Below are 13,164 nucleotides of genomic sequence, written 5' to 3'. Positions count from 1 at the left end.
AAGGGCTTCTGCTTACAGCCCTGTGAGTGAGCCACTGTGGGAGCAGATGAATCTTCGAGCCCCAGTCAGGCCTTCAGATGACTGTAGCTACTACTGACATTCTGAATGCCACCACCTGAGAGACCCTGAGCAAGAACCACCAGCTAAGCTGCTCCTGAATCTCTGACCCACAGAAATGGTGAGATAATGTCTGTTGTTTTAAGTCACTGAAGTTTGGGATAATTTTTTTGATCAACAACAGATAACTAATGCATTTACCTATAAGGAATTTCTACTCTAATTAGGCCACTCCTTGTTTTCAAAAAATGATTGAATTACATAACACAATCACACAATTTTACAGTAGAACTGGACAGGACTTTAAAGTTTGCCTCTTATTTTGCAGAAACAGAAATTAAGATCTGCAGAGTTTGTCTCGCTCAAGTCTGGTGTGCTTCCATTATTCCCTGTCTCAGCTAGAAATGCAGGAGCCATCCTAACACTTTCCTTCACCTCCTTCATACCCAGCCTGTTACTATTTAATCCTGTCGCTTTTACCTCCTCTTGTGTCTGTCCACCTTTTTATATCTATCCCACTCCCAATCGGGTCACACAACAGTTATCTCTTCTGGACTCCAGCAGTAGCCCCCTAACTGGTCTTCTCACGTCTACTTGTGCCTCCTACAATTAGTTCTCGGTACTGAATCCAGAGTTAATTTGTTGAAAAAATTATGATTATCTCACTTCTTCCCATCTCCCTGCCCCTCCCTACCCCACACTCATTTGTTGATTCCTATTGCCGGTCATTGGTTTGCACTTGTTCTCTGAGCTCAAGCCACTCTGGCCTATAATTCCTAGAATATGCCTGATGTCCCACCCAGGGTACTGAGACTTTGCATACACAGTTCCTTCTGCCCCATTCACCTAGTTGACACCTAACCATCTTTTAGATGTCCATCACAATCAAGCCTGTACTGACCACCCTACTACCCTGGTCCAATCTCCACGTAACTTTTCTTCACAGTGTTTAATAGCAGGTACATTGTTAACACATAGATTTTTTTCAAACTTGACGTCTGTCCTCTTAAACTACCAGTCTAAAAATGTAGATACAACGTCAATTTCTTTTTACTCTTGTATCCTAGCACTTAGCATGATGTGCAGAACATTATAAGGTGGCCAAGAAATATTTGTTGAATGAATGAATGAAATCACCCAAGAAGTTAGTGTGGGACTAAAATCCAGGTTTCCTGACTCCAAGGTTTAATGTTATTTACAACACCTGCTGCTCTCAATTTGATGTATTCAACTCTAAGTACCAATACAATACATTTATTAAGTGCAAAGAAAATCATTGACATTCTTCAAATATTGTTTTTGGCAACACTAGTGATATACAATATCTAGGCATAGTTACTGTATTATAATGACAAAGCTGTCATGTAGACTTATTTACTTTGTGACTTTGCCACTTATTTCCTGAAATACAACTGTGATGGTTAATTTTATGTGTTAACTTGAAGTCTAGATAGCTGGTAAAATAATTGTTTCTAGGTGTGTCTCTGAGCATGTTTCTGGAAGAGGTTAACATTTGATTGGATAGACTGAGTGAAGAGATCTGCCCTCACCAATGTGGGTGAATCATCCAATCCATTGGGGGTCCAAATAGAACAAAAAGGTGAGCGAAGGGTGAAACCTCTCTCTCTCTTTTTTTTTTTTAGCTGGAGGTGCATCTTCTGCTCTTGGATGTCGGAGCTCCTGGTTCTCAGGCTTTTAGATTCTGGGACTTTTGCCAGCAGTCCCCTGGTCCCCAGGCTTTCAGACTCAGACCATATTACAACACTGGGTTTCCTGGCTCTCCAGGTGGCAGATCGTGGGAATTCTTCATCTCCATAATCACATGTGAGCCAATTCCTATTAAAAAAAAAAAAAAAAACTCCTCTTATACATATCTCTATATATCCTATTGGTTCTGTTTCTCTGAGAACGTTGAGTGAGCAATACAACAACCATTACTTCAAATAACTAAAACACAACTTGTACTATAAATTGCTTTACACAATATGAAATTTATTAAGTTAGTAATTGAATGTATGAATACTTTTTTTACACAAGAAGCTAACATACAATATAAGTTTAATGATTACAGAAAAGTTGGAGAGACTGTCTGAATCAGAGTTGGCTATTGCTGATAAATATCTAGCTGTTATGATAACTATGTGTGAAGAAAAGGGACAAACTCTAGGCCCTCTGCAAATCCACTTAAGTCCTTGATCTAGTCCAATTATTAGTCTCTGGAGTGCTTTTCAAGTCACTGGGTTGTGCCTCTGTTCCCTTCCTCAAGACTCCTTCTATAGGCATTGTAGTGACCTGATTCCAAAAAAGGGTACCTAGTGTGGCACTGAAGCATTGAGGTAGTGACCACTCGACACTCTGACCGACTCTCAGTTGTAGGGTAAACATGATGGCTTCCAGGGTGCAGGTACAGGGCATTATGTAAGTTCTTCATGGGAAACATAACAGAATGACATTCCCAACTAGTGAAGGACCTTTGGTTCAAAATTATGGTGTAACTAATTTGGAATTTGAAAAATGTCCCCCACCCCACCCCCGTGGAAATGATTTTGAAGGGTGGTTCAGTTCTGAAGCTAGTCTGCAGAAGCTTATTAAAATGTAATGTAACTGGACCCACAGTAATGTGCAACCAACTGAGGTTTGTAATCATGTTTCCATTGGAATGTATATTGGAGTTTCAACTTGAGATGAAAAAAACATATCCCTTTTTTGACAGATTGAAATTCATTCATTCATTTATTTAATCTGTCACTCAATCACTGAACATTTATTTAGCATTGGCTATGATGCAGGCTCTGTTCTAGGTGCTGGGAACCCAAGATTAACAAGACTACTTTGCCCCCGAGAAAGTCAGTCTACTGGAAGGGGTAATGTCAAAGCAGAAAAATTACAAAATAATTTGAAAATTACTCTAGCTAAGCCCTCTTCCCAGGCTTATATATTCATTTCCCGCTTAACATCGCTACCTGGTACTCAGGAATCTCTCAAACTCAACATGCCCAGAGCTGAACCCATCATCTTCTTCATTAAACTTCCTTTTCCTCTTTCCCTTCCCCCTCCTCCTCCCTCTTTTCCTCTTCCTCCTTCTGTATATGTTCATCTCAATTTGTGAAACCATCTTCCGATGAGACATCCATCAAAGAAGCCTGAGAATAATCCTGAATTCATTCAACCCCCACATTCCATCAGTCATCAAGTCTTACTAACATTATCTCTTAAAGAGTCTTCTAGCCCACTCTTCCTCTCTAACTCTGCTACCTACCACTGTCTGAATCCAGGATACTGGCAAGCCTCCTAACTAAAATCCCAGACTAGGGTTCTTTCTCAAACATATCCTTCATAGAGTGCTATTTCTTACGTTTTCTAACTAGAGAGCTTAGCACAGGGCCTGACCCACAGTAAGTTCTATTGTAATTAATGTCATGTATTCATGCAGATGAGAAGCATTGACAGGCCAGGTTTCTGAATGGGTAGCATTCTATTTGTTTTATGTTAGTCTGGAATGTCAACATTCTGGTAACTCAAAGGTGATCGGGTCACTGGATATCTGGCTTATATAATCTAAATTTGCGAGAGGTAGTATAATGTAACGGTAAAAATTTTGGCCTTTGAATCCAGTGCTGCCATGTAAGGAATATAAAATGACACTTGATGTTATTTTTTCTTCCTTTTTCTTTTTTTTATTCCAAAGAAAGTCAATTTTCTACTGGACCAGTTAGGATTAAGCTCAGCAGAAACTGACCAGAAGCCCCAAATAACAGTGGTTTTGAAAAGATAGAAACTTCTCTCTTAAAATGATATCCAGGTAGGCATTCTAAAGCTGATGTGGTGTCTTCCCAATCACCAGGAGCTCCAACCGCAGCCTTGTTATCTTCATGCTCCACCATCTTCAACATGTGGCTTCCAACTCATGGCAAAAGATGGCTGCCCCAGCTCCAGCCATCATATTTACATTAAAGCCAGGAGGAAAGGAGAAAGCCATTCCCATTCTTTTAAAGGGATTTTCCAAAGTGTATGTGTGTGTGCATCTTATTAGATTTTATTATATACATTACATATTATTATAATGTAATATATGTTATTATTATTATATTTATATATAAATAATAATATTCATTGGTCAGAACTTAGTCATATGACCAAGTATAGCTGCAAGAGAAGTTGCATACTACAGGGTTTACTCTGGGCAACCATGTATTTAGCTACAAATTAAAAATACTATCTTATATAAAGGAAGTAACAATGGATATGATAAGTGTCTTAACATGGGTTCCCCAGAAAGCAGAGGCTGAGACAAAGTGAATGGGCTCCCATTTACCGCGGAGGACAAAGCCAGGAGATAAGGAGTGAAAAGAGGGTGAGTGAGGCAGGGAAGGAGGGAGAGCCAATGTCAGAGTCCTTATTGAATTGGCCATCACTTTGTATCAAGCATAACTAACCACTTGATCTTATATCGTAGCCCTCAGAGAGGAGTGTGAATGACCACATCTCAGAACAGTGTGTCGAGGTGAGAAAGAAGGAGAAATTCAACCTCCGGTTCCTATCTCCTGTCATCTGAGATTCATCCCATCAGGTATTAACCTCCTTGCAATTCCAGCTGTTTGCCTGCATGCTGTATGGGTCCCAAGACATCTCATGCTTCAGCATCAATAGTGGAGCTTCAGCAAGAGAGTCAGTAGGCGTGTGCATGGGCATGAGGGGAATCATCATCACACGGCATCTGCATAAAGTCAGAGTGCATGCAGAGCTGGTACTGCAGCAAGAGCTGGGGCCAAACAAGAAGTCGAAACCCTGGAGACAAATGAGACTGACAGATCTCAAGGGGCATCTGATGCAACAAACATCCAACAGTCTCTCTGCCCCACTACTTTAAATTGGGGTTAACCTCTCACTGACAAAGCCAGTAAGTCCCTGGTACACATGCCCCAAAATGAGATACTTATACAACTGAATTTGTAACAACAATAACATTTAGCAACCACCTGCTCTAGACCAGGTAGTCTGCTAAGAGGTTCGTATGTACTATTTCATTGAATCCTCACAACAAACCCAGATGGAAAGTATTATTCTTTTTCTTTTACTATTTTTTTTTTGCTCTTAATTTTCTATATGAGGAAATGAATGAACATATTAACATAGCTAGTAATAGCATATTAACATAGCTAGTAACATAGCTAGTAATTACTAACATAGCTAGTAATTAACATAGCTAGTAATAATTACATAGCTAGTAGCTAGTAACATAGCTACTAACATAGCTAGTAATCACCCAAGGCTTATTTGGGTGATCTCCTGAGGCAGGGCTTCTCTGAGGCAGAGCATTAATAATGAGAAAGTTGCAAAATCAGTGAGGGATTAAAAGAACATATTTTCAGGAATGGAAACTTTATGATCTTAAAACACATGTCAGTATCTGATAGAAAAAAAAAACTAATGATTTTTTCTTCTGTGCTGTAGAGTACATCCATCTATTCCTACCCAGAAATTAGCAGTGCCTTTGGTAGCAAAGTTCCCTGCTAGTGATAATTCCTGAGGACATGTCTCCTCTCCAGGCCTGGCCCTTTATTCATCCTTTTCTCCCAGATGATCCAAGTCTGACCATAGCTTTCTTCTGGCATCACCCCTCATTCCCCAGCCTGAATTTTCTTCCCTCTTTGACTCTGAAAACAATATAATTGTTTATTTCCTCCCTTCCTTGTCTATATGCCAGCAAATGACTCAGAAAAGTGTTTCTAAGGAGTTTTACAGCTTTCAAAAGAAGAAAAGAATCTGGGGGGGAGGTGGTTAAAATAGCATCACAGAGAAATTTCAAACTTATAAGCACTCATTTTTCCTTAGAATGTAAACCTAACTAGGTCAGACTGTCTAAGGTTTCTTCTCTTTTCTGGCCCAACATTTTGGTAAAAATTGGATCTAGACAATCCAGCTCCTTGATCTCTTATCTACCCTCAGCACTGGAGCCTCTGAGGCCTCCTTCCTTGGCTAAGGAAGACATCATTCTTTCCACTCAACCAAATCTCCTCTATAAATCTGTATGGAAAAGAACAGAAATACTGAGGAAGGGATGAGGTTGACAAAGGCTCAAGTGTGATTTATTCAAACTTCAAAGAAAATTCAGACTGCTCATCTTCACATTCATCTCTTCTTTCTTCACACAGAAAATCATCTAGGGCTATTCTTAGCATAACATCCAAACCCAAGGTGTCAATCTCCTTTATTGTTGTTTTATTCTCCACCTTTTTTCTTGACTCTGAGATAACAATCATTTGTTCATCCAGCAAACTTTTGTAAAGAACCTGCAAAGCACCAAGCACCATGAAAGGCAGCAGGGGTAAGTTACTTGCACCTATCATTTCAATACTACCCTTCATCATTTCAACACACTTTTATAACATACTGCAATTTCTAATGAATATACACATTATTTACTTTTAAATCACATTTTAGATAATTTCTCTAAGCATGTTTCTGTAGACCTCATTCATAGTATATTTATTCATTCTTTGGCCTCAAATAGTATAACTTTTTGTCTGCTTCTTTACCATTTTTCTTTCCGAATACCCCACCAAAAACTGACACTGGACCCATGGACCTTAGCCCAGTCTGGATTCTCTCTGTAGTGCTTACCCACCAGCACCACAGACTGAGCCTACACCATTTGCTGAGTGCTGGACCAGCAAGGACAATCATTTGGGTGAAGGTCAGAGCTGTTAAAGACCCCAAAGACTCAGCATTCTATAGAACGCACAAAAATGAAAACGCCCTAGCACTTGATCTTTGTCTTAGTTTTCTTCCTGATATAACACAGTTTAAGAAAAAAACAGGAAATATTTCTGGATTGCAGATCCTAGAATGACTCTTCATGGCTTTACCTATTCATAGTCTATATTCATATTCATAGTCCATAAAATTTATACTTGATATCTATAGCTAAGTAATTGTTACTTCTCGCCAAGTGACAATTCTCTGCTGGAAAATAATAAAACATTAAGAAAAAGAAAAAGAAATCTATCATTTCACAAATTATGCCTTAAATTTTTACTTATTTTTGTATCAGAATCAGAAACTATAGATATATGAGTTACAATGCAATGCAGTGTTGATGTATTTGACACTACTTGTCTCATAAATGTAATGCTTTGGTTTTTACTTTTCTGCAAAACTGACTCATGTCTTTTAAGTAGGATGTCATATCAAAATAATAATTTCCTTGAAGGAATTTCCTTGTTTCCTTAGACAATGGGTAGGGGGCGAATAGTGTTAAAATTGAAAAGCTCTAGACTTCCCTGGTGGCGCAGTTGTTGAAAGTCCGCCTGCCGATGCTGGGGACGCCGGTTCGTGCCCCGGTCCAGGAAGATCCCACATGCCGCGGAGCGGCTGGGCCCGTGAGCCATGGCCGCTGGGCCTGCGCATCCGGAGCCTGTGCTCCGCGACGAGAGAGGCCACGGCAGTGAGGGGCCCGCGTACGGAAAAAAAAAAAAAAAAAAAAGAAAAATTTAAAAGCTCTGTAAGATTCAATACTTTGGAGAATATTGTAAGATCAGCTCTTCCATATACTTTTATATACTTCCAGTGGGATGTGAGTTGGTACAATATTCCTGAAAAACAGTTTGGCACCATGGGTCAGGAGTCCTAAAAATATTCATGCACTTTGATCATTAATCCATTTCTAAGAATCTATACTTAAAAATTAGGACACGGTTTAACACACACACACATACAAAGATGTTCAACACAGCATTATATAAATTAGTGCAAATTTGAGAACAACCTAAGTGTCCCTATGCAAGAAAAGTTAAATAAATCATGGTATATCCATACAAAGTAACATTTATTATACAATAGAAAAATTGCATTTTTGGAAATTATATAATTACATGTAAAATGCTTTTAATGTAATGTTAAATTAAATTCAATATACAAAACATTACGTATAACATAATCCCAATTTTAAAAAAATTATTATTTTCATATATGCATGAAGAAGTCTGAAAACAAAATAACAGCTGTTATTCCTGAGTGGTCAGAAATATATTTAATATTTTTTTCTATTTTCCACATTTTCTAAAGTAACTTTTAGTAATAAAATGTTATTAAACCATGTTTAGACACTTAAATATAACTTTAGCTTAACTACATAAATAAAGACTTTATGAATTTTGAAATGTTGGGTCAAGCACATGTGCTTGGGTTGCTAACATTACAAAATTCACAAACAAAGGGGTAAAAAGAGCAATGTTTACAAAGCATTTCCCCCCCAGCTTTATTGAGCTATACTTTCTGTACAATAAATTGCACACATTTAATGTATAAAATTTGATGAGTTTTGACATATTGAGCCTCACAATCCATCACCATCACCACAGTCCAGATAATGAATACATACCATCCCCAAAAGTTTCATGTGCCCTTTTTTCCATCCATTCCTCTCTTTTCCCAACCCAGACCCAGGCAACCACTGAATCAGATCTTTGTTGCTATAGTTTGCATTACCTAGAAGTTTATATAAATGGAATCATTCAGTGTGTATTTTTTTTGGTTGTGTTTCTTTCACCTTAGAATAATTATTTTGAGATTTATTGATGCCATTGCATGTATCAATGGTTTGTTGCTTTTCATTATTGAATAGTATTTCATTGTGTGGATGTATTGTAATTTGTTTTTCCATTCAATTGTTGATGAACGTTTGAGTTGTTTCCAGTTTGGAGCTGTTACAGATAAAGCTGCCATAAACATTTGTATATAAATTTTATATGGAATATATTTTCATTTCTCTTGAGTAAATACCCAGGAGTGGGATGATTGGGTCAAATTGTAGGTATATGTATAACTTTTTAAGAAACTGCCAAACTGGTTTCAAAGTGGTGGCACCACTTCACATTTCCACCAGCAGTGTATGAGAATTCCAGTTGCTTTATATTTTCACCAACATTTGATATTGTCAGTCTTTTTAATTTTAGCCATTTTAGTGGATGTGTAGTGATACTGCATTGTGATTTTAATTTGTATTTCTCTAATGACTCATGATGAGATTTTCATGTTCTTTTCACTCATATATTTTTCTATGCTAAAGTGTTCAATTATTTTGCCCATTTTTAACAAAAGTTTCCATTTGATTGGTTTATGAGGTATTTTAAAATTCTGAAGTCCCATGCATGGTAAAAGTTTTGCAACGATTTTCTCCCAGTCTGTGACCTGCTGTTTCATTTTCATACCAGTGTCTAAAGAGCAAAAGCTTTTTATTTTAAAGAAGTCCATTTACTAATTTTTTTCTTTTCTGGTTCATGCTTTTTGTGTCATATTTAAGAGCTCTTTAACAAACTAAATGTCATTAAAATTTTTCTCCTATGTTTTCTTCTAGAACTATTATAGTTTTAACATTTATATTTAGGTCTGTAACACATTTCAAGTTAATTTTTGCACATGATGTGAAGTAGGTTTTGAGGTTCATTTTAGGGGTTATTTTTTTAGTAGTATTTATTGAAAAGATTTTCCCTTCCTCATTAAATTGCCTTGGTACCTTTGTGGAAAACAAATTGAATCTATTTCTGGACTCTCTCTTTCATTACATTGATCTAAATGTCTGTTTTATGACAATTCCTCACAATTTTGATTGCTGTAGATTTATAGTAATTTTGAAACCAGGTAGTGTATATCTATTAACTTTATTCTTTGTTTTTAAAATTGTTTTGACTATTCCAGGTATGTTGCATTTTCATACAGATTTTAGAATCAGTTTATGAATTACTATAGAAAAAATAATGCTAATATTTTGACTGGAATTTCACTGAATCTACAGATCAATTTGGGAAGAATTGATATTTTAACAATACTGAGTCTTCCAATTTAGGAACACACTGCATGTCTCCATTAATTTGAGTCTCAGAAATGTTTTATAGTTTTCAATGTATAGGTCTTAACATGTTTGGTCAAATTTATTCCTAAATATTTTTTGGTGCTATTATAAACGGTATTGATTTTATACATTTCTTTTTTTTTCAAAATAAATTTATTTATTTTTTGCTGCAGTGGGTCTTTGTTGCTGCATGCAGGCTTCCTCTAGTTGCGGTGAGCTGGGGCTACTCTTCGTTGCAGTGCATGGGCTTCTCATTGCGGTGGCTTCTCTTGTTGCAGAGCATGGGCTCTAGGTGCACAGGCTTCAGTAGTTGTGGCACGCTGACTCAGTAGTTGTGGCTCACAGGCCCTAGAGCACAGGCTCAGTAGTTGTGGTGCATAAGCTTAGTTGCTCCGAGGCATGTGGGATCTTCCCGGATCAGGGCTCGAACCTGTGTCCCCTGCATTGGCAGGCAGATTCTTAACCACTGCACCACCAGGGAAGCCTACTTTTATAAATTTCAAGATGAGATTGTTCTTCACTAGAATGTAGAAATATAATTGATTTTTATATTGGTCTTGTATCCTACAATATTACTACATCCAATAATTAGTTCTAGTGGCTTTTTTGTAATTCTGTAGATTTCCTATAGGTGATCGTGTTTCCTGCAAATAAAAACAGTTTTACTTCTTCCTTTCCAATCAATATGCCTTTTATTTCTTGTTTTGGCTTTATTGCACAGCCAAAGACCTTCAGTACAATCTTGACTAGAAGTAGTAAGAACAGATATTGCCTCACTTCCAATATTAGGGGAAAAGCATTCAATATTTACTATTAAATATGATGTTAGCTGTAGATTTTTCATAGTTGCCCTTTATAAGACTGAGGAAGTTCCTTCCTATTCATATTTTGCTGAGAGTTTTGTTAATGATATTGAATTTTTAAACATTTTGAGCATTATTTGAAGTTTGAGCAATTACTTTAATATTAATTTTAAAATTTGCACCAAATACACACAAGAGTCATGTTTAATATTATTTATAAAATTTGCAATGGATTTATAGTATCTCTAATTTTAAAAAATGAAGAATTTTCTCATTAATATTAAAAATCAAATTTTTGACTTCTTTATGGCAGCTTTAGTAATAAATAGAACATTAAGTGATTTGAGGTTGAGGTTTTCTTTTCACAGTCAACAATTTAAATTTTAGTTCCATATGTTGTGACAATGAGGAAAGTTAATTACTCAGCAGTTACTCCAATGTGCTAATAAATACAGATATTTGGTTTCAAAAACACATGTGTGACCCTAGAATTATACGTTACAGGTGATGCCTGGGTAGCAGTGCTGTCTTTGCTTCGCTCTCCTCTTGATTGTGTGGAGACCAGGCTGCAGTATAGGCAAAGCGACTCTCCTCATTTATTGCAATGGGGCATCACAAGTCACATATTTTAAGGGATTTAGACTCAGGTAAAGTCAGCCTTGATGTAGACTACGACAGTCAAAAGAGAACCATTGAAAATAAAATTCCCCAAACACCCAGACTCAAAAAGCTGATACCAAAGTCCCATTGTTTATCATAGGTGCATGATGTACCATTTTATGAAAATATGCAAAGATATTATCATAAGTTCTAGACAGATTGTCAGGAAATCCTCTTTTTAAAAAAAGAAAGAAAAGAGCCACACCTAATTTACTATTCTTTGGAAAAATCCATTGGTTTGTACGATAAACATTAAAATAGACTTATTATACACCTGGCTAGGTGCCAAGCCATTCTTCTGTGAACACTGAGATAATGGACCTTCATTGTTCTCTGTGTTATCGCTGCCAGTTCCTGTCAGACTGGTCCTCAGCAGTTACATGGGCTTCTGCCATTTATCAAAAGTCTGAGGCTTAGAAGTCTTTCTCTACTTGTCTGAAACAACAATTCATTTGTTTAACAAACATACATTTGATGAAATTTGCAAGGTTCACATGTGACTGGTAAACTGTAAACAGAGAAAATGTGTAAAACCATATTGCTTTAGGAAAACTTATAGAATTGGCTACATTTATCTTTGGTAGAGACGTTTTCTCCTTTCTTTGATTTGACAATGAATCATTTTAGATTTCACTAAAGTAAGAACTTTCTATTGTTTAAAGGCAGTCTTATTTGGTAAAACATAAGGTAACGAACTCCAGCACACACAGTTAGTGACAGTGTTACAAAATTATATAACCTTAAAGCAAAAAGGGACCTAATTTCATTTAGCAATAAATTTCCACGTTAGCTTTGTTCTTCTAGAGATGAAGATTTCACTGTGTCCTTTGGTCTTCTTTCTGCCATTTAACTTCTATACTACCAGGATCATAAAGTTATTTTGCTGAATTTTTTTTTCTATTTTAAGCACAAAATCCTCCAGTTCTGCCCTTTTTAGAAATAAGAACTGTTTAGTCAATTAGACTCTGAGCTAAACTGCATTTTTACAAATCTCTAAATGTGCGTTTATAAATCAGTGATAACATCAGCTCAGTAATTATCCTATGTAAACTTATAAGTGTGTTTTCTTTTGGTTTGGTTGTGTGAGTATATTGTAGACTAGACTGCAAAGGAGGACAATGAAAATAGGAAGACAAAGACATAAGTCTTGCATTCAGTTCCTAAATTCACTTTGGAAAGCTATTTTTGAAAAGTGAACATCAGAAATAGAAAGTGAAAAAGAAGAAGTAGGGAATTCCCTGGCAGTCCAGTGGTTAGGACTCTGCACTTCCACTGCAGGGGGCATGGGTTTGATCCCTAGTCAGGGAACTAAGGTCCTGCATGTTGCACGGCATGGCCAAAAAAAAAAAAAAAAAAGTAAAAAAGGAAGTAGGATTGTAAGATATTTATGTATTAGTTACAGAAAATGTTAATGGGTTTTTGTTAATGTCACATTTTATTTGCTTAGATCCTGCAGAAGAGATTAAGAAAAAAATTGTATAAAATTCTAACACAAAGGAGGAAAAGGTTTTTGTTTTTAAACTAGGAATAGATTTTTTAAAAGTCTCTCACTCTCTGGGCAATTTTGGAATCGTGAAAGCAGCTGTGTGTCCCTTACAGGGTATCAGGCACTCTCTGTCAGCAAGACAGGGTGAGCTGGAAGGCAAGCTGGGGTTGCCTGCACTTTTCCTGGCTTCCTTCAAGTTTTTAAACATACTAAGATTTCACAGCAATTTTTGTCAATGAGTTACATTTCTCATTTCTAGGGTTGAGCCCTGATGCTCTGCTCAAGACCATAGCCTCCCAGATTCT

This window comes from Delphinus delphis, chromosome 8, assembly GCF_949987515.2.
Source record: "Delphinus delphis chromosome 8, mDelDel1.2, whole genome shotgun sequence".
In the NCBI taxonomy this organism is placed as follows: domain Eukaryota; kingdom Metazoa; phylum Chordata; class Mammalia; order Artiodactyla; family Delphinidae; genus Delphinus; species Delphinus delphis.
Note: the sequence above shows the minus strand (reverse complement) of the source record.